Source organism: Phascolarctos cinereus, unplaced genomic scaffold (assembly GCF_003287225.1).
Source record: "Phascolarctos cinereus isolate Bilbo 61053 unplaced genomic scaffold, phaCin_HiC Scaffold_726;HRSCAF=1367, whole genome shotgun sequence".
NCBI classification, from domain to species: Eukaryota; Metazoa; Chordata; class Mammalia; order Diprotodontia; family Phascolarctidae; genus Phascolarctos; species Phascolarctos cinereus.
In genome coordinates, this window is record NW_027556098.1 from 335,595,243 (window position 1) to 335,616,868 (window position 21,626).

Here is a 21,626-nt window from a genome sequence, read left to right on the forward strand (position 1 = left end):
GGCTGAATGAATGGCTCATCCCAAAGAGTAGTCATCAATCGTTTGTTGTCAGCTTGGAAGGATATTGCCAGTGGAGTGTCCCAGGGATATGTGCTTGACCTAGTACTATTTGAAATTTTAATCAGTGCGGTGATTAAACATGTAAACTCGCTTTCCCTCCTTACCTCTGCCTCCTGTTTTCCTGCAAGTCCCAGCTAAAAACGCTGGTAAAAAACCTCAAGAAGCCTTTCCCAATCCCTCCTAATTCTAGTGCCTTCTCTCTGATGATTATTTCCTATTTATCCTGTATATTGCTTTCTTGTACATAATTGTTTTCATGTTGTCTCCCCCATTAGATAGTGAACTCCAGGACAGGGTTTGTCTTTTTGCCTGTTTTGCATTTCTTTGTATCCTGGAGCTTAGCACAGTGTCTGGCATATAGTAGGCATTTTATAAATGTTTACTGCTTAACTATTGAGGGACACTGTCATTGTATTTTATTGTCCTACTCATCTCTTCCTTTTCTGTGAGAATAGAAAACCAAATGGGTATAAAGAAACTCAGCATAGTAAATTTTCTTTTGATTTGCTGTCTAATCTTTATCGGGGCAGCTAGGTGATGTGGTGGGTAGAGTGCAGGGCCTAGAGTCAGGAAGACCTGAATTCAAATCTGGCTTCAGACACTCGTTTTGTTGTTCAGACACTTTGTTTTCCTTTTTTTTTTTTTTTGGCTAGGCAGTGGGGTTAAGTGACTTGCCTAGGGTCATATGGCTAGTAAGTGTTATGTGTCTGAGGCTGGATTTGAACTCAGGTCCTCCTGAATCCAGGGCTGGTGTGCTATTCACAGGGCCACCTAGCTGCTTCTTCATTATACATTTTCAAAGAGGATCAGTGACAATCACAGGTGATGTCTTGACTTGCATATGAATTATATTTAAGTGAGGCAAAGTTGCAGAAAGTTTTCAGCCTCATTGTCTCTTCTAGAATCATGAAAGTTCAGTGTCAAGAAAACATGTAAGGTGACTAGTGATGGCCCAGTGGATGAGCTTGACGTCTTTAATGTCTGACCAGACTCTCAATGCTCTATAGCACCTGCTTCAGCCACCTTCATGGCCATTGGAACAAACTGTCCACTGGGAGAAGTCTTCACATGCGTGGGTAGACACCCCCCTGAGTCACTGACAGATTTGAGGCATATTGGTTACCCTCAACCTGATTTAGTGTTTTTGCCAAGATGATTTTACCAGGGTGTGGCTGCTTCTTGGAGCTATAGGTGAGAGTTGGGTGAAAAGTTGACACCAACCTTAGATAAGGAGCCCTGAAAAGGGTTCAGCAAGCCCTCACACCAAGGATGCTAGTTTTCCCTGAATGTCCCATACACCCCTTACCAGCTGTATGACCCTGGGCAAGTCACTTAACTCTGCTTGCCTCAGTTTCTTCATCTGTAAAATGAGCTGGAGAAGGAAATTAAAACCATTCCAGTACCATTGTCATGAAAACCCCAAATGGGGTTACAAAGAGCCAGACATGACTGAAACAACTGAAAAGCATCAACAATGACAACAGTAACTGATTTTTGTCAGACCTGGCTTGGTTTCTTGTAGGCTCAGGCTTAAGAACCACTGATTCTTTTTCATAGATGAATGTTGTTGGTTTGCTGCCAAAACTAAGGGATCTTCACATTTTTGGAAGTAGGGCTATACCATGCAGGTGTTCAACATCAGGTTCTTTGGAGGCTTAAGCTAGAACAGGGAGAATTGGGGAGGAAAGAGAACACACGTATTCCTGGCATTTCTTTGATGGAGCAGTGAAATAGGGTGACTGAGGCTGGGGAGAGAATTTCTAGTAGTTTTTGACATGACAAAAGCAATGATGGCATCTTTATAGGCTTGAACTTTGAGCTGCCCTTGACACCTGTATTGAGTTATTCCAAGGATAGGCTATGTGGTAAAGGAAAACCATTACCTGGGATTCGGATATTTGGCTGATTCCTGGTTCCACCACTAGTAAAGTGTGTGATCTTGGCAAAGTCACAATTGTTCTATTTATTGGTTTCCTCACCTGTATAATGAGGAGATTGATTGAGTGATTTCTAAGGACTCTTCCAGCTCTCAAGTGGGATATGCTGGGTTTGGAATCAGAGGACAAGGATTTCAACCCTGGCTCTGCCTCTTACTACCTCTGTTACCTTGGCCATTCTTCCCTTCTCTTGGTCTCAGTTTCCTTTTCTGTAAAATGAAGGGTGTTGAACTTGCTCTTTAGTATTTTCAGTTGTGTCCAACTCTTTGAAGTTTTCTTTGCAAAGATACTGGAGTGGTTTGCCATTTCCTTCTCCAGCTCATTTTATAGATGAGGAAACTGAGTCACATATATTTAAGTGACTTGCCCAGGGTCACACAGCCAGCAAGTGTCTGAGGCCAGATTTGAACTTAGGAAGCTGAGTTCTATCTAGTTGTCCCTCAGGTTAGACTAGGTAAGGTCTTCCAGTTCTAACCTATTTTCCTAAGTAGAATATTTCTGTGACATTTTTGAGAATAGATTATTCTAACAGCCCTGACAACTCTTCCCCCATGCTTGTGCTCATTTTAAACCAGTTAGGATTTGAGGGGGAAGGTGAGATAGTACAATAGTGACATGTTGTCTTAATCACATTATCCAAGTCATATATGGTACTGTTTCTCTAAGTAATACCATAGCTGCCTCCCACAGATAGAAAAGGTCTTCCATAAGGAAAAAAATGAGAGTGAGCTTTGAAGGAATAATTTCTCCAATTGATGACACCATAGTTCTGCTGTGTTTGCCTCAGGGGCTATGACATTAGCATCCAGCATCTCTCTCCTTCGGGCAGTAGCTAGGAGCTGTTGGTAGAGACAGAGTGATTTTGCCTAATGTGTTCCAGAGGTGCCAGCCATTAGTTCCAAGTCATTGGGAACCCACAAAATGGAAGGCCACCAGTCATTTTCATCTCTAAACTATACAGTCTTCATTCACCTACTCCATTCTTTAGCCAAGATTCAATGTAGATTTGCTTTGGATCCTCCCATATAACCACATTGGAAATAAAAGGAAATCCCAACCTCCCCCTAAAAACCAACAAAAATAAAATACATGGCACATGAGAGGGAATTATAGCATAATGTTGAGGGCACTGGATTAGGAGTTAGCAGATTTGGGATTGAATCCCAATACGGCAACTGATCACTTAGTGTGTGACTTTCTGAAATTTATGCCTCTCCTAGCTGGTGGTACAAGCCTGTAGTCCATGCTGCTGAGGTTGCTGAGGCTGGTGGATGGCTTGAATTGGAGAGTTATGAGCTGCAGCTAAGTGAGCCAAGTGTCCAAATTAAGTCTGTCACCAATATGGCAACCCTGTGGGAATAGGCTCCTCAAGCTTTTTGGGGAGGTGAACCCCAGGTTGTGAAAACAGGAGTTAAAACTTCCTTGCTTATCAGTATTCCGATCAGATCTATGAGTAGTTGTACATCCAGCTTGAGAGAGTTAGGGAGGCTCAGAATCAAAGGAAAACAAATATACCTGAGGTCTTTATCTGGACTTAAGTTTTCTCATCTGTAAAATGTAACTTCGGATGAGATTATTTCTAACATCCTCTCAGCTTTGCAATTCTGTGATTCTATGATCTTATTGCACACCAGTAATAGTTAGCATTTCTATATTTCTCATGTTTGCAAAGCATTCAAGATATTTTCTATCCTTACTGCCATCCTGGAAAGTAGATACTATTATCATTCTCATTTAAAGAAAGGAAACTGGGGCAGACAGAGGTTGTGATTTGCCCTGAGTCAACACAACTAATAATGGTCTGAGGCTGGATTTGAATTCAGGTCTTCTTGACTACAGTCCTGAGTTCTCTCCATAATTGCCTATGTGAAGGCGCTCTATAAAAAGGTACCCTGGTTACATGGTCTTCAGTGAATATGCCATGATTTGTTAGGGACTTTCATGGCTTATATAGGCATTGTCCTTACAAAATGAATGGTGTAGAAAATGTTCTTGTCTTTAGGGCAAGGGAATGGCACAGAGATTTTTCTTATGTGTACAACTTCTATTGACCCTGAATAGAACTCTGCTCCATGGACCAATTTCAGGGTGAAAAGAAACAGACAACAATGATGCTCCAGGGAAAACATCTATCATTACTCCTTTGACTACCATTCCTAGGACAATCAGCAGAGTTCACAAATGTCTAGTGGAGAATGATTCAGAGCTCACATCACCCCTACTCCAATCATGGCCACCCATTCATCTCCCCTGGGTCTTGCCTTCAAATATTTCTTATGGAATTTCTTTGCAAATTGCAGAAATGTAACCTCTAGACCTCCCCAAAGGCCCAGAAGCAGTGGCTGTTTGGTGTTTTCCCCATAAGCACTTAGGCAGCCCTGAGTGGAAGGAGCAATGAAGTTAGCCTGGCTGCCACCTCAGCCACCCTCTGTAATGTGCCAGCAGCCTAGGGTTTTCTCCAGTGCAAGGTTCTACTGATGTTTTTTTTTTCCCTTCTCTCTGTGTTTCTTTCTTCCCACTCTGTTGACCACTGTGGGGATTCTCAATTGTTCAAAAGCACAACCAGTGTCCAAGCAGCCTGACTTAGGCCTAAACCACTAACCCAGGCCAACCTCTAGGTCTATATTGAATACTTAGTTCCACACTGCACTAAGGAATGGGGCAGGAAATTCAAGAGTCAAAGATATAGTCACTCCCCTCAAGGTGCTGAAACAATTAGAGTGATGAAACAATTGGTGAATTATTAAGCACTATAGCATTAAGCCTGGCATTTATCTGGATCATGGCTTATATGATCATAGATTTAGAGATAGAAAGGACCTTCAGGTCCATGTAATGCAACCTCTTCATTTTATAGATGAAGAAATGGAGGCCCAAGGAAGTTAAATGACTTGTCCAGGACCACCTGTCAAGGATATGGTAGACAGGATTGATTACTTTGTGTAGTGGTTGGGCTAAATGACATTTAAGGTTCCTTCCAAGTCCAAGATTCTATAATATATTGATACTAAATGCCTGGGAAGAAAGCTCAGTGTGATCTAGGAAGTGGCTAGAAAAGCTTCCTCATATGCACAGTCTATCTTTCTTTTCAGTGAGACTGTGCTATGGTAAAAAGAGTATTGTATGAGGATGCAGAAGAACAGGATTCTAGTCCTGACAGGGTGATCTTGGGTGATCTATTTGGACCTTCTGAATCTCAGTTTCCTATAAATAATTTGTGACATCCTGGACTCCCTCATTAAACTGTTGTAAGGACAACATGTGTGGGGAAGTGCAAGGGAAACCATAAAGTTTTCTAGTTGTCTGACCCTGGGCAACTCACTCTCAGTCTCAGTTTCCTCACCTGTAAAATGGGGATAATAACACTGCTTCCCTTCCAGGGTTGTTGTGAGTGTTCAATGAGATATTTTTAAAGTGCTTTGTAAACCTTAAAAATTATTGTTGTTATTATCGTAATACAAAAATGTTAGGTGGTGTTGTGACTGATGGGGTTTACATAAATACTGGTATAAAAACTTCTCTAGATAAACAACACAATTTAGATTGGGAAAGAAGGAAGACCTAAATTCAAATACTGCCTATTGACACTTAATCTTTTTCAGCTTCACCTAAAAGATGGGGATAATAACAGCTGTAGTACCTTCCTCAGAGGATTATTAATCTTAAATAAAATAATAAATATAAAGTGCTTTGCAAGCTTTACAGAACCACATATCTTTTAGTTGTTGTCATTGGGATTGTTATTGCTATAATTAATTAACCCAAAGAGAAGAGGCTGTGTGGCCTAATGGATAGAGGGCCCTGGAAGTCAGGAAGACTGAGTTCAAATATTGCCCCTGACACACATGTTAGCTGAAAACACAAATTGTCAATGGGTAAATGGCTTACACTTTCCTGGCCCCAGGCAACACTCTGAGATTAGAAATGATAAATAGAATGCCAATTTCTAATACTTGTGGAAGTTTTTCCATCAGGAGTTCACTGTGCTGATAAAATCCCCAGTCCCAGTGTGTGTGTGTGTGTGTGTGTGTGTGTGTGTGTGTGTGTGTGTGTGTGTCCAGGAATAGGACAGTACAATAACAACATTTGAGAAGGAAGGATGACAATAATTGTATGGGAATTGTCCAGTATAGATTTTGCTATTGCTAAATTACCTGAATTACATTTATCCTAAAATAATGATGATCCTTTCACTTGACAATACTATTTATTCAAAAGTCTGGAAAAAATCAGCAGTCACTGAATGCAATTATCATAGGGAGATAAATTCTAACGACAAATTCTACACTGACACCACAAGGATGGATGAGATGACTTCATGGGTCACTTTCAACGTCAATTCAAGTCCTTGGGCTTCTGGTGTTGGTCCCATGACGTGAGGTTAGGTGGCATCCTTGATTTTCCCCCAAAGGAGCCTTTGAAGATCCTAGACTTTGTTTTGCTTGCTAGCATAACATTTCACTGTTGGAAGAGCCTCATTACTTACTTTCCTTCAAGAGGCTGTGATTTAATCTCTGTGGGCACTCCATCTACTAATGCAGATCACCTCCTTTCCATCCTCAGGAGATGGTTTCAAGACTTGCTGTCATCAAAACAAGTTATCATCTTGTGATCAGTTGTTGGTGATAAGACTCTCTGAACATAGCTAGGCAAGGGCAGACAGTTAGTTCATTGTTACATTCATACTGTTTCATCCTGGTGGAACCTCCTATTGCTTATGCTCTGTTGGCATGGCCTCCAAGAACCCAGCATCATCTCCATTCTATAGTGATGCATCCCCTAGAGTAAGGCAATTAAGATGGTGATATAACTCAAGAGCATGGACTGGTGGAAGGAACTGGGAATATTTAAGAAAAGGAGACTTAGGGGGAACATGCTCTTTGTCTTAAAGTATTTGAAAGACTGTCATAGGATCATAGATTTAAAACTCCCCAACTTCCTTATTTTCCAGAAAGAAACTGAGACAACAAAGGTGAAGTGACTTGTCCATGGTTACACAGCTAATGTCAAAGGCAGGATTGGAACCCAGGTTTTCCTAACTTCAACTAGCATTTGTAATCCTGCTGCCTCTCTTATCATGCAATAAAGGTTTGTTCTACTTGGTCCCTAAGGAAAGAACTAGAACAGGGGTGGGGAACCTGTGGTCTCGAGGCCACATGTGGCCTTCTAGGTGCTTGGGTGCCACCTTTTGACTGACTCCAAGCTTTACAGAACAAATCCTTTTATTAAGGGGAATTGTTCTGTGAAGTTTGGATTTGGTCAAAGGGCCACATTTGAGAATCTAGAGGGCCACATGTGGCCGTGAGGCTGTAAGTTCCCCATACCTGAGCTAGGACAATGAATGAAAGTTGTAGAGAAGGAGATTTAGATTCAAAATAAGGAAAACCTCCCCCAGAGCTAATCCAGAGTGGAATAGTCTGCCTGGGTTGGTAGTGCATGCCCTTTCACTGGAGGTCTTCAAGCAAAGGCTAATTGGTTACTTTCCTGAGATATTATAGAAAGCATTCTTACCCACATGTGGTTGCACTAGATGGTCTCTGTGGCTTGATGATTCCATGATTCTGCTGTTAAGCAAGGTTCTGAGCTAATGCACAATTTGCTAGCACCAATGACTCTCTAATCCGAGAGTTGTTTGCTCGAGGATTATAAAGTCAAGGCCTGAAGTCCTAAAAATGACTCAGATCCTTGTAATCCACTAAAAATTCAAGTGTACAGATCACATGCCCTGGTTATTTTTAAAGAAATGAGGAATTGTTATAGAAAGTATACCTTGTTATACCAAAGCTTAATACATCAATATTTTGAATTACATAATTCAGGGAATATTTGCTTTATTCATTCATTAAATTGGACGTTATTTGAAAACTCACATTATATATTTCTTGGCAATGTACTCTTACGTACTATTTTTGTTATTGTTTTGGTTTATTTCTTAATGCTGTGTTCTCATTCATTGTCTCCACTGTATTTCTGTAACTTCTGTTCAAAGTGAAGAAGAATGCATCCTACTTCACATTTTTCAAAGAGATTTACTTGCATTTTGTCATTTTAGTCATACTGCTGCTCAGTGAGGTAGGTAGGATAGTTTTTTTAATCCCCATTTTACAGACCAGTAACTTGTGGCTCAGAGAGTTTGCATGGTTAGTCCATTCAGTATCAGAAGTAGGCAGTCTTGAAACAAATTAAAGTAGAGAGAATTTTGCCTGTGACCTTATGCTAATCACTTAACTTCTTTAATTATATAGACAGTTAGTTAGTGGTGAAATTAGGAGTAAAACACTAGTTCAATGCTCATTCTATGGATCTATTAATTTCTAAAAGCTAGTAGTTTCTACAAAGTCTAGGAAACAAGTCTAAAAAAAAAGACAAAAAATTCCTTCAATATGATACTAGCAAGGATGTTAGATAAAGGCTGAGTGACTTTTAGTCTAATATACTGAGTTTAGCTAAGCTGTCACAGTCCTTTTTGACATTTAAGCTATTGTATTAAACTGGAAAAGAACCCTGAATTTCTTGTAAGTATTATTCTCATCAGAAAATGTTCCATTTTTTTCTATAAAAATCTGAATTTTACAGGTTTGTTGCTTCCTTGAGGGTTTAAAAAAACAGATGATCACACCTGTGAGTCAGTGAAAAATAAGATTGCTATACAGAAATGTGCTTTATAGGTGACTTTTCAAGAGCAATTTTATTCTGTGTGATGAACAGAAATTGTAACAGGATCGAGTCAAAAGATTGTGCTCCTAGCTGTAGCCATCATACCAATGACAGTTATTGACCCCGTACTGATTGTGGCTTTTTGGGTGGAATTAGTCACATTTTGAGAAATGATTCTTCAATGCCCTGAGAATTTCATTTTAGTATGGACCTTCTTTGTGAATATTTGGCCTGATCCAGTTCTTTCTATCTTTTTTATATCTATCTTTTCTTCTTAATGAATGGATAACTATGAGGTAAGATTTCAAATGGTCACTGATGGGTAAAATGGCTTTTGTAAAAGTTTTAACAGATCTTTTCCATTTTTGTTTGTTGTCCTCCTTCCAAGTTTCACCCTTAAGTGATCTTGCAATGATCTGACTTAATAGGTAATAATACTGGTTCTGATTTATATAGTATAACATTTTAAAGTTTATGATGATTGGGTCTTAAGCAAGTAAGCAAATCGTAAAATTAAAATAAGAGATTATTTCTTGAGCACACAAGGATCTAAGTTACATTTTTGTTGAAAGAATCCATCACTTTTTTTGGTCATTTAATTAAATCAGTGTTTTTACGGTATAAGCAAATAGCCCAAAGAACTAATGTTGTTTCTGATAATGTCTAGTAAAAGCCAAAGAGTAGATGAGGTGCTAAGAGAATGAGAGTTATAGCCAGGGACTCCCAACTGCTTAGTTAAAATTGTACCAAAAAGTGTTTGCATCATTATAAATGAGTTACATAATAACATTTAGTTCTAACTCATTTTAAATACTGATGATGAAATTGAAAATTACCATAAAGAACATTTTACTTCATACTGAGGGTCCTTAGAAAGTAGAAGTCTTGAATACCTTTGGACAAACCAATTTCACTATCAAATTAATGAGGATCAGTAGTATATCTAGTGAAAGTGATTACATAAATGCCTAGTGTCTTACATACTGACTACTAACAATGTCCAGACATGCCCAGTGTTATAATCAATTCAGGTCTATTCAACAAACATCTATTAGTGCCTTCCATCTAGCAAGCAGACAATAAAACCTGGGTACGTCCTGTACTAGGGAAATAAAACTTATTGCAGATTACTTTCTAAGTATTTTATGGCTTTTGTCTTCTTTTATTTGAGTACTTTCCTTGTCTCCTCTAGGGATCTAGAGATTCCAGAGTCAGAAGTAGGCATCCCTGCAAGTAAATGACATGCATGTATACATGTGCACACACATATATTACATATACAGTATGCACACACATATATGTAACATATCTGCATGCATACATGCACACACTCACACACAATACCCCCCCATATATATATTTGACCTGTGACCTTGGGAAAATCATTTAACCTCTATGAGCCTCAGTTTCCTCATCTGTGATGTGTGTGAGCATGCATGCAATGGGATAGAGGTGAGGGATGCATTTGTCTAGATGAAACTTGAGGTCCCTTCCAGTTCTAAATCTATTTCTCAATAGAGAAGAGATATAAATATAGTGAGTTTTCTACACCCAGAAGACATATTCTTATAAAAGATTTTTCTTTTTATTTTTTCCTCATTTTTAGTGACTTCCCTTTCCTACAGAATAAACTTAAAACTTAGATCATTTTAATTTTTCTCTCCTATTTGACTATTCATAACATATTTAAAATTGATTTAAAGACTTACTACATTCAACTAATGCCAGGTACAAACCAGGAGAAGGTGATCTTCCTTGTGGTACTCTCAGTTTGCTTTTATTTTCTCCTTCAGGCCAGTTAAATGCCACCACTTAAGGCTCATGACTTTCTAGCTATTCTCTTTAAAAATGGTCATTCAAAGCAAATGGGCCTCTACCTGCTGGTCTTATGAGAAGGCTTTTAAAATCACCAAGGCAGTAGTGTGTTATTTTGGAAAGAATCCCGGTTTGGAGTCAGGAAAGAGCTGGATTCCCATCTTATATCTGACATTTACTGTGTAGTAAACCAATACTCTTAGTATTACATATAAAATTAAATTAAACAGACTCTAGGCTTGAGAAAGAGGGAGTGGCTCCATTCTTTTTCTAAGAAGTAAATTGTATAGACTTTGTAGAAGGTATTATTTTTGTTACTACTTACCCTTACAGTCTTTTAGGCTTATTTATGGGTCTGTAGCTATTGCAATGAACATGAATGTACATCAGGGAGAAGCTTCTGTAATTGCCAAAATCTGAAGCATATGCAATGCTTAGTTGATTAAAATTGTGATGTTACTCTCATTTATTTGTTTTCTCTTTGACTCTATTCTTACTTGGTGCATTACAGTTTCCTTATCTATCCGTACCAGAATTGTACCTGCAAGTTTTAGGAAAGTCAAGACACATTATCTACTGGCTAAAGGACTTTGGGATTATTCTAAGTACCCCTCAAGGTTCATATTGCTATGTTTTAATTTCTGAATTGAGTTGTACTGGTAATCTATTTGCCTGTTTAAAAAAAATCCTCATGTTTAAGGAAAAAGATGGTTATTTTCCTTTTTTAAAAATTTATTTATTTTAAGTTTTCAACATTCACTTCCATAAGATTTTGAGTTCCAAATTTTCTCCCCATCTCTTCCCTTCTCCCATCCCAAGATGGCATGCAACTTGATATAGACTCTACATATACATTCATATTGAACCTATTTTGACACTAGTCATGTTATAAAGAAGAATTAGAACTAATGGGAGAAAGAAGAAATAAACAACAAAAAAAGAGAGAGTGCAAATAGAAGGCTTTGATCTGCATTCAGACTCATAGTTCTTTTTCTGGATGTGGACAGCATTTTCCATCATCATTCCTTAGGAGTTGTCTTGGATCCTTGCATTGCTAAGAAAAGATGAGTGTAGAGATGGTTCTTTTCCTATAAATTACATTCTTGTGTAAAGTACTGCTCCTTTTGTATGAACCTTTTGTTTGCCAAAAGGTACAGAAAAAATTTACAAATTCATGTGAGAAAAGCAAGCTGAGACAGTTCTGGGGATATCAGAGAAAACCCTTTAGAGAAATATACCAAGAGTGCCTATTTGAAAGCAGCTCAAAGGCAGAAATACTGACTGAAGGTGGGGATTACATCATTGGTCACAAGTTCATTTACATATGACAGGTTTTTGGGGTTTTGAAAGATATAGTTGGGAAAATAGAAATCACAGAACTATTTGGGAGATATAAGAGAATTGTAAATTTATTTTTTTGTGCTGTGAGACAGTACGTCATCACAAATGGAAGGTTGGCTTTGAAGCCAGGAAAACCCGAGTTCAAGTCTTGATGATGCTGTATATTGGCTATGTGATCTAGGGCAAATCTCTCAATGCTCTGGGCAGCTTTCTAAATCTCAAAGGTGCATAGGTGGTAGAGGGAGTTTCCTCTCCTAGAAGTTCCTTCTACCAATGAATTCACAGGTCCAGTCCCTATCTCTATCCATTGTCTGTGTTATACCTAATCAAACTATTTAGATTTAGAGTTTTTTTCAACCTGAATTAGTGATGGGTCACTACTGATGAGGAATGGAAGATGAAGATAGGAGGTGAGAAGATGAGAAGCCAGAGATCAGAGTTCAATTCAATTTAATAGACATTCACTGAGCACTAAATGTGACAGGCACTGTGTTAAGCGCTAGGGTTACAATCAAGAAAAAGAAAGTCTCTGCTCTCAAGGAGCTTACAGTTTAATGGAAGATCAGAAGAATATGAAGACATAACAGTGGCCTGAAGTGAGAAGCTAACTATGGCACCTAGCTTCTGCTACTTGCCAGAGGTAAGGGATGACAGCCAAGGGCAACACCAGTTTAGAATAAAACATGTTTGTAAAATCTTGTGGAGGATAATTGCAGAAGATTATGAGTGATGTGATATTACAGAATAGTGAGAAACAGTGGAGAGAAATATAAATGTACAAAAACTTCATATACACAACTAAGTAAAATCATGCTAAGGCATTTAAGGATTAAACTGGAAGGAAGATAACAGATCAAAAGTGGAAAAATGAGTAAGGATTTCAATATAAAATATTTTGTTCATTAGTAACGGTGGAGGCTCCACATTTTGACTCTGATATCAGTGTCTCTGATTTGCTTCATTATGAAGTTGAAGCAGCAAAGCAGCATGAAAGAAGCTTAGCATAGTGCCTGGTACATAGTGGTTAATAAATGTTTATTAGTTGATATTGATGGACTGATCAGAAGTAAACAAAGATAGGGAGAGTGGCAGGACTAGATCAAGCCTACCCAGAAGAGGTTCAAGATGGAGGCAATACAATTTTAAGAGCAATTGAGGTATCAATTCTCAAAGTATCTGAAAGGACAGATAATATCAAAGGATTTTGAAATTTTTTAAATACATTTTTGATCATTTATACATCATGAGTTTGAGTTAAATTAGTGATTTTAAAATAATTCCTTTTAAAATGCCATGTAATCTGTCTATAGCTATAGTTTTTTGTTATGAAGATATGTTTAATTTTAATGTAGTCACATGCATCTTTCTTGCCCCAAATGCATGTCAAGGATACTTGATTTTGAAGATATGGGAACTTCTTTCACCAAAGAGAGAGTTTCTATAACTTAGTAGATAAGATTTAAGGAGTTGTTTCAGTTAGAGAGAATTTAAGGGACTTCTTGCTCAGGGTTACACAGATATAAGTGTCGAAGGTGAAATTTGAACTGAGATCTTCCCTACTCTACATCTAGTTTTCTACCCACTATCTTGTTCCCTGCCCTCTCACCTTGCCTCATAGGATTAGATGAAATCACAACATAATTTATATGGAAAATAAAAAAAGATAAGAATATGAAGGGCTATACTAAACAAAGATAATGAAAATGATCTCTACATTCATAGACTTTAAAATATATTATAAAATGGTAATCACTAAAACTGTCTAGCACTAGACAGAAAAAAACAGAGAAACAGATGCATCAGACATCCAACCAAATGTACCTAAAATGATTTGATTGCATCCTGAGCCTTCTCCAGTCATCTTGATGAATATTTGGCCACTGGTCCCAGATGGCTCTGGAGGAGAAAGTGAGGCTGATGACCTTGCATAGCCCTCCCTCACTCAAAACAAAGTCAATTCAAGTCATGTCATCATCTCCCTGATGTCATGGTCCTCTTAGAGAATGAAGGACAAACACAACAACAACATAAAATGATCTATTATTTAACAATATAATTTGAAAAATTAACTGATAATTTAGCAGAAAAATGAATTTAGACTCGTCTTACAATATATACATAAGTCAATTCTAGTTGAATAATAGACATTTTACTGTTGAGAAGTAGCACTGGTCAGTAGAAAATGTAGTAGAATTGGAGTCAGAAGACCTGAGTTTATCCCACCTTCTAGTCATCTATCTAGCCTCTTTGAGCCTCAATTCCTTCATCTGAAAAGGGGAATAATATTTTTTTATATCCCCAGGGCCAGTGCCTGGCATCTAGTAGGTGCTTAATAAATGTTTATTGATTGACCTACCTTTGAGTTGTTATGAGGGAACTATTTTGTAAACTTTAAAACACAAACAGAAAGCTGAATTATTAATATTAGTTAGCTACTTATGTACATTTGTCATTGCCCTACTTGGTTTGCAAACTATTTGAGGGTAGGGACTATGTCTTATATTTATTTGTGTGTTCCACACAATGCTTACCATAAATACCTTGCACAATGTAGACACCCAAATGTATTTGTTTGATTGACATAATATAATTGCTGTTATTCATTCATTTTCAGTCATGTCTGACTCTTTGTGACCCCATTTGGGGTTTTCTTGGCAAAGTTACTAGAGAGGTTTGCCATTTCCTTCTCCAGCTCGTTTTTCAGATGAAGTAACTGAGGCAAACAGGGTTAAGTGACTTACCCAAGGTCACACAGCTAGTAAATGTCAGAGGCCAGATTTGAATTTAGGAAGATGAGTCTTCCTGACTCCAAATCTGGCACTCTATTCACTGTGCCACCCAGCTGCCCTAACGTAATATAGATTTGTGGTTATAGAAGAAAAATCCATGTTAGGAAATTTAGATACTAGAGCATTTTCCTGCTCTCAGGCCTGGCTTAACCTACCGATTCTGTTTCAAAGAGGTGTATTGACATCCAGAATATTTGTTGCTTATGTCTGTTAAATGGTGAGATTGTAATGATCCATATGAAATATGTTACAAATATGTACACTCTCATGAGTTATTGAGGCAGAAGTTGTGGAAACCTGGATTTGCAAGTGTGAAAATTCTTTGGAAACCTGGATTTGCAAGTGTGAAAATTCTTTGGAAGAGTTATAAGTAGGCACCTAAAGATTTGTTGTGCTATTGAGCAAATCGAAGGTTAAATGAAAGCTAACTAAAAGAGATTTTTCACATGAGACTGTACTAAAGACCTAAAGTACTGGAAGTGGATCCATAGCTTTATCCAGACCTGATGGGATATTAATGGTAAGAAAAAGTTTAGGGAAAGGTGAAGGTTATTTTTTATACCTAAGCCTTTGAGGAAAACAAGAAGTTAGGTTAAACAACGACTGTTAATAATAAGCATAAATGAGAAGGATATGGTATTGTTTTTTCTTTAAACTTGCTCTAAACAGAATTACTTTAAATATACTTTGCTAATAGTAACAGTAGTCATTAGTTAATATTTGTAATTAGTCAATTAACATTAATGATTTGTTATTTTAATAGTTTTATTATTATAGAAAAAATATGATGATCCATTTTACTTGCGTAAATCTGCCAAGGGCTTAAGAAACTTAGAGGATCATTAGGAAAATTTCCCAGAAAAATGTCATTTAAATAGTCACCTATTTTAGTGATGGGGACAGACAGTTCTGAAAGTCAGAAACAATGTTTTACTCTGGTTTCTTTCATTGACGACACGAAGTTTTGGAGAGATGGGTGACATCTTGAGAACTATGTTTGTAAATATATAAATTGAATCTTTAAGGGCTTCAAGCTATATCTGAATGCCTCATCCTTTCAATAAACTCTTGTAGTTGCTATAAAGAGTATACTAAACTGTATGAGACTTGTTTGTTATTTGCTGTGTTTGTTCAAAGGGAGAGAGTTTCTTTAAATATCTCTTTACCAGTGATTCTTTGGTGCTAGAGAGGATCTGGAAGTGGCCTTTGAGTAGAACAACTTTCAGAATATAGGGCCCAAGATTCTTATTGGCTATATGCTAGCCAATCCCCAGGTTCCTGCATGAATATGTCTCTTCTGAGACCTCGCCTCTATTTAAAATCATAGCAAACAAAATGAAGAAGCAGAATTGGACCTAGAGTGGAATTGTGTTATAATCTGAAACCCCTCCATGATATATTTTACCACATATGAGACCACATTTTACCACACATGAGACCAGAGTTCCATCTAATAATCCACCTGATATCAATTTAGCTAAATTTAGTTTAGGGAGCATAAATGCTGTGTAGAACAGAGGTGCTTAACATGTCACCAGTAGGCCACATGAGGTTCACAACGCCCCCAAGTACAGATTAACAAGATTAAAATGTAATCAGAAAATATTTATCAAAGTAAATAAAAATGCAATATAACATATATAATGTTAATATGTATTTTTAAGCTAATATTTGTCCTGAAGTGATCCTTATGTATGGTTTAGTGCAGTGCTTCTTAAAATGTGGGTTGCAACCCTATAGTTGTGACCCACAGTTTAAGAAGCACTGAGGGGCTGTAAGGGGAAAAAAATTTAAGAAGTCCTGGTTCAGTCTTCTATGTGAGCTTGACCATACTGGTGTAGAAAATAGAGAGCTGGCTTCAAGTAGTCAGGAAGACCTGAGTTCAAGACCCTCCTTTGACACATACTGACTGGTCTGGGCAAGCTATGATAGCTCTGAGACCCTTCAGGTAATATTCCAAGACGGCCAATTTTGGGGCAGGTGCTGATGTCCATTGGTAAAGGGAGTCTCTTAGTGAGTGCCCCCTGCACCAACAAAATCACAAATCTGGCCAAAAATATGCACTATTGTTGTAGATGTGAACAAATGGAGTGAAAGCAAATGTCACAGGGCCACTACCAGTCTCCCTTGTAGCTGTATTCTAAGTTACATCTTTTCCTTTACTTCTCCCAGCCCTAGTTTTAATGTTTTATGAAATGCTGTATTATTCCTTTTATGTTTAGTGGCCCTGTCTATGGGTATGAGACAAAAAATATCTGAAGTTAATGGTTCATGTCTGTGTGTGTGTGTGTGTGTGTGCACATGCATATAGGGAGGCTTCCCTGGAAACATGTTATCTATGGGCTTGCTATGGAAGAAAGTGTTATCTAATTTTTAAAATAATGGTAATCAATTTTTTTCTGTGTTCTCAGTAGTACTTTTGAATCTAATGATATTGCCCATATATTTTTAACATCTCCCCCTAAAATCTCTTACTGAAGTCATACTTTATCTTTTGCAGATGGGGTAGGAGTCTAGAATGTCACTCTAGGATGGTGACACCTTTACTGCAGATTCTCCTTTGGGGTCTTCCCAAGTCAACACTTAAATTAGCTCCTAGTCATGTTTCATCCCATGGACCATCTTTTGACCTATTAAGAAATGCCTCAGGTCACTTGGAAGCCACTTCTATTCCTAGGACTTGGATGGGGCTCTTGGTGATTGATAAAGACTTCTTTGAACCAAGCCTTCCACTTAAGTATCTCATTGGTTAGCTCTTTCACTAAATGACTTACTCAGATCTCCTGTGGCCTTATATTTGGCAAAACATTCACCAAGTACATTTCTCCATGTGTGCCCTAGGACAGAAGAATGGAACCATATATTCTGAAAAGCCAGCAGAGTAGCACTATATTCAGCTTTGGGGTAAAAAAAAAGATAGAAATCCCGTAATTAAATCTCTACAATAGGAATGACCTTATTTATGCTTCAAACTACATTAAACTTAATTACACAGTAGTGTAACTTCAAGGGAGATTTACCACATGGGGCAAGGACCTGCTTAGGAAAGTACTTATGAATAATTGATTTTGTGCCAGTGCTTGCAAAAGTAAAAGCAAAGTGATGCCAATCTGCAGGAAGCGGTTTTTGAAAAATGCTTTTAAATTCTGTGTTCTGAGTTGGGTGGCAAGCTACTATAGAGTCATAAGCAGGAGAGGAGGAAAAGACCTATGATGTAAGTTCAGGTTGTACATTGCTCTCTCAAGGGCACTCTTGAGTACCTTTTCCGCTATGGCATTAAGAGAGTCAAGTGTTGCTTTCTTTAGAGGATCTTAGTACAATATAATGAATCTTAGCTCTAAGAAGTTTCCCCTGAGAGCTGGCTTATGCTTTCATCTGCTCCAACTCCATTTTATTGTATTACACTTAATTAGGTTTACATGCAGCTCTTAGGAATTTCTCTCCTTTTATAGTGTTCTTCCTTCCCAGTCTCTATTTAAGGCAGTTGTTTAAGTGAGATTCTTAGAGACTTTTCTCAAAGGTGAATCCTTTTGTAATGATCTAGTCATTCTTTCAGGATCTCCTCTCCTATTGCACAGGGATCCTCAGGGTTTGGTTCCAAAGGGAAATAGAGAATGGCAGATATAACAGGAAAACAATAGTATGTGATAGCAGGAGAAATGTGCCATGGACTAAAAATCTTAAGGTAAGGGAGATGCTTGGGTAGAATGATGGCAGACTCCCCTTTCAGGGTTTGGTGGCTGAATGTATACATATATACATACATACATACGTACATACATACATACATACATACACACATACATACATACTCATACATATATGTATACACATATAAATATATACACATATAAATATATACACATATACATACACAGATATATACATATACACACATATACATATACATACTTATTCACATCCATCTATCTATCTATCTATCTATCTATCTATCTATCTATCTATCTATCTATCTATCTATCCATCCATCCATCCATCCATCCTGCTCCTCAATGAGCTAGCCAGAATGAGAAGCAGTAGAAGGGCCCTACTAGTGATCATTTATTGAATGGGAAATCACCAATCATCAGGAGTTTCAACTGAGACTTCATTCTAACTCCATACCCTGTGATGAGAGCATATGGATCATGGGATGTTAAGTCTTTATCTATAGACTGGCATTATTGGATACATGAGCTAAACATCAGTTGCAGGCTGTATTATATTGTCTAGATATCTTTATACCCTTGGAGAAAGAGTTATGGTGGAAACTAAAAAATTGTACATTTTCTAGAATTCCCGAGTTCAGAGTGGCTTATGTACTATCTGGAAACTGCCTTGGGATTAAACATTAAGTATGTTTTGTCTGTTCCTGTAGGGAGGTGACTATTGCACCCAGGTCACATGATTAGGGCCAGTGAATTTTGCATGTTAAGGAAAAAGGTAGAGTCTTTCAGAGTTGGGGGCTCAGAATTAATTCTGATTGGGTAAGTCTACATTGATCACATCTCTTAGTCTGATGGGGTGGCATAGTCAGCCACAGAACTAGTTAGGAAAAGATCTGAGCCTGAGACTCCCTATTCAGCAGGATCAGGATAGTGGCTCTTAATGCCATCTGGTGGTTAAATCTTCATTTTCTCATCTATTACTTGTTGCTCTCCCCCCCCCCCCATTCTCCACCTAAGAGGAGTTTTAAATATCACTTTCTTCCAAAGTATCAATAGAAACTTCATTGTAGTAATAGAGATATAAGATACTGACCCTTTTACATATGGACAGTTTGGTGGTTGAAAGGGGCATAAAAGAATATCTGCATAAGGAAATCATAAAATTGGCCTGAAGAGAAACATGGACTATTGTCAGGACCAGACAGAGAGCTGCCCTGGAGATTAATGTCCTAGAGGACCTGTTTGAAAGCAGAGCAGGGGTGCTGCAGCCAGCTTGTACAGACTAACGAGAGTTGATACATTTTCAGTGTGAGCATTTACACCCCTGAAATCAGCAAACTGAAAATCAGGGCTTGGTTTACTGTCTTGTTTTTATCTAGATTTAATAAAATAATGGAGAAAATGTTAGCGATGCAAATTAAACATTTGCCAGGACATCCCTGCTTAAATTGCACAATTCTTATCATTATCCGGTCTGAAATCATTGAAAGCTGCTGTTATATATTATCACCCAACTAATTCTTAGCTATTTTTGTAACTTTCTCTTTTTGGATTGTTCCCACAGAATGTATCTTTATTAAAACTAAAATACTGCTTTTGAAATTAAAAAGGATATTTGAATTAGCTCATTTAAACATATAAGATAGTAATATAGCATAGTTGCTATATATATTATACTATAAATTATATGCATCCCTTTGAAGGAAGAAATGATTGAGTTATGTTGTGATTTCTTTGCTATGAGGAATTCCTGAGTGAGGAAACTCCCTTTACCAATGCAAATCAGTACCTTCTTTGTAATTTATAGTCTTAAAGAATTGTCTACTGGAGAATAAAATGATTTGCTGACAGTGTGTATCAGAAGCACACTTGAACCCAGGTCCTTTCGAATTTGAGGATGGCTTTCTTTCATCTCAGTCATGTTACTCCTCATTGAGATAGGGTTTAAGTCAGGCAAAAATGTAGTTCTGTACAGGAGAAGGAATGTTGGGCTTGTGACCATTTGACATTACTCTTTGGGGTAGGAGCAGCTTTTTTTTTTTTAACCTCACTATCTTTTTCTGAATATAAACCCAGTTCTTTTTTTTTTTTGTACACCAAAGTAGTTATCTATGGTTGATTTTTCTTTTTCCTTTGCTTACTCATTTTTATTTTGTTTTGTTTTATTTTTAGCAGTTTTTTAAATTATAATCAGATTTTAATCCTGAGTTGTGGGTGGCAGAAATCAAGTCCTTGAAGTGAAGTTTACTTGTAAACAAAACTAACGTAAATGACTGAGTGGATCCTAAGGAAAATGACATTTTCAGTTCCCTATATATAGTACCCGAAGTCAGAAACTTCATGTTCTCCTCCAGCTTCTTTTGTTGACTGTATAAATCTTTGGAGAGATGTGTGACATGGTGTGAGAATTGAAGCTGTAAAAATATAAAATTTAGTGTTTAAGTTTCTGAAGGTGTAACACTGGAAGATGTTATTACTTGCCTTCCAGGAAAGTTGTGAGGGTTAATAAGATTGTCTTACAAACCTGTAGGGTTTCTTGAATGGAGGACTTACATGAGCAGGAAGTTTTATCAAACCTGCCTACATATTTTGTGTGAAGATCCATGCAACAGATCTTGTGGGGGCAATAAAAAACACACTACATGATTTCTAACTTCAGGGAACTTATAATTAAGGTATACATATACTTTCATTCATTCATACATATGCATAGACATACACTCGTATATGCATACATATATACAAACATGTGCTTATTAAATATTATATGTAAGACTTTTGGTAATTCTGTATATCTATGTATGCTATGTACATATATATTCTTTAGGAAGCTTATACTTTAGTTAAGGATATACAAACATGTATATATACAAATATATATAGCTATCTATAAGTAAATGACAAAGTGTGTGAAAAGTCAAATACTAATATCAGATTTAGGTATAATCACTAGGGGGTTGCAACAGGTTAGGCTCATGGTCTCATGAGGCACATTTAGAAGTCCAAGGTTCATAGTACAGTTATGAAACATGATTGGCTCATACCCCCAGGTAGAGAGAACGAAGGCTTTGTGGTAAATATTGCATTTGAAGAGGAATGGGAAGATTTGAATGGATGGAGAGGAGATGGGAGAGCATTTCGGTGGGGGTAATATTATAAACAAAGGCTGTGAGATGTGAAAACACAAAACATTTTTGGTGGCTATTTAATAAATCCATTTGATGGAAATAGAGGTTTTTGCAGGAAAGCATTAGGAGAGAAGAATATATAATCAGTTATTAAGAAATCTTAACTCTTGAAAATCTAACTTAAAAATCAAAGCTATAAATATAACTCAAAGATGCACTGTGATATAATGT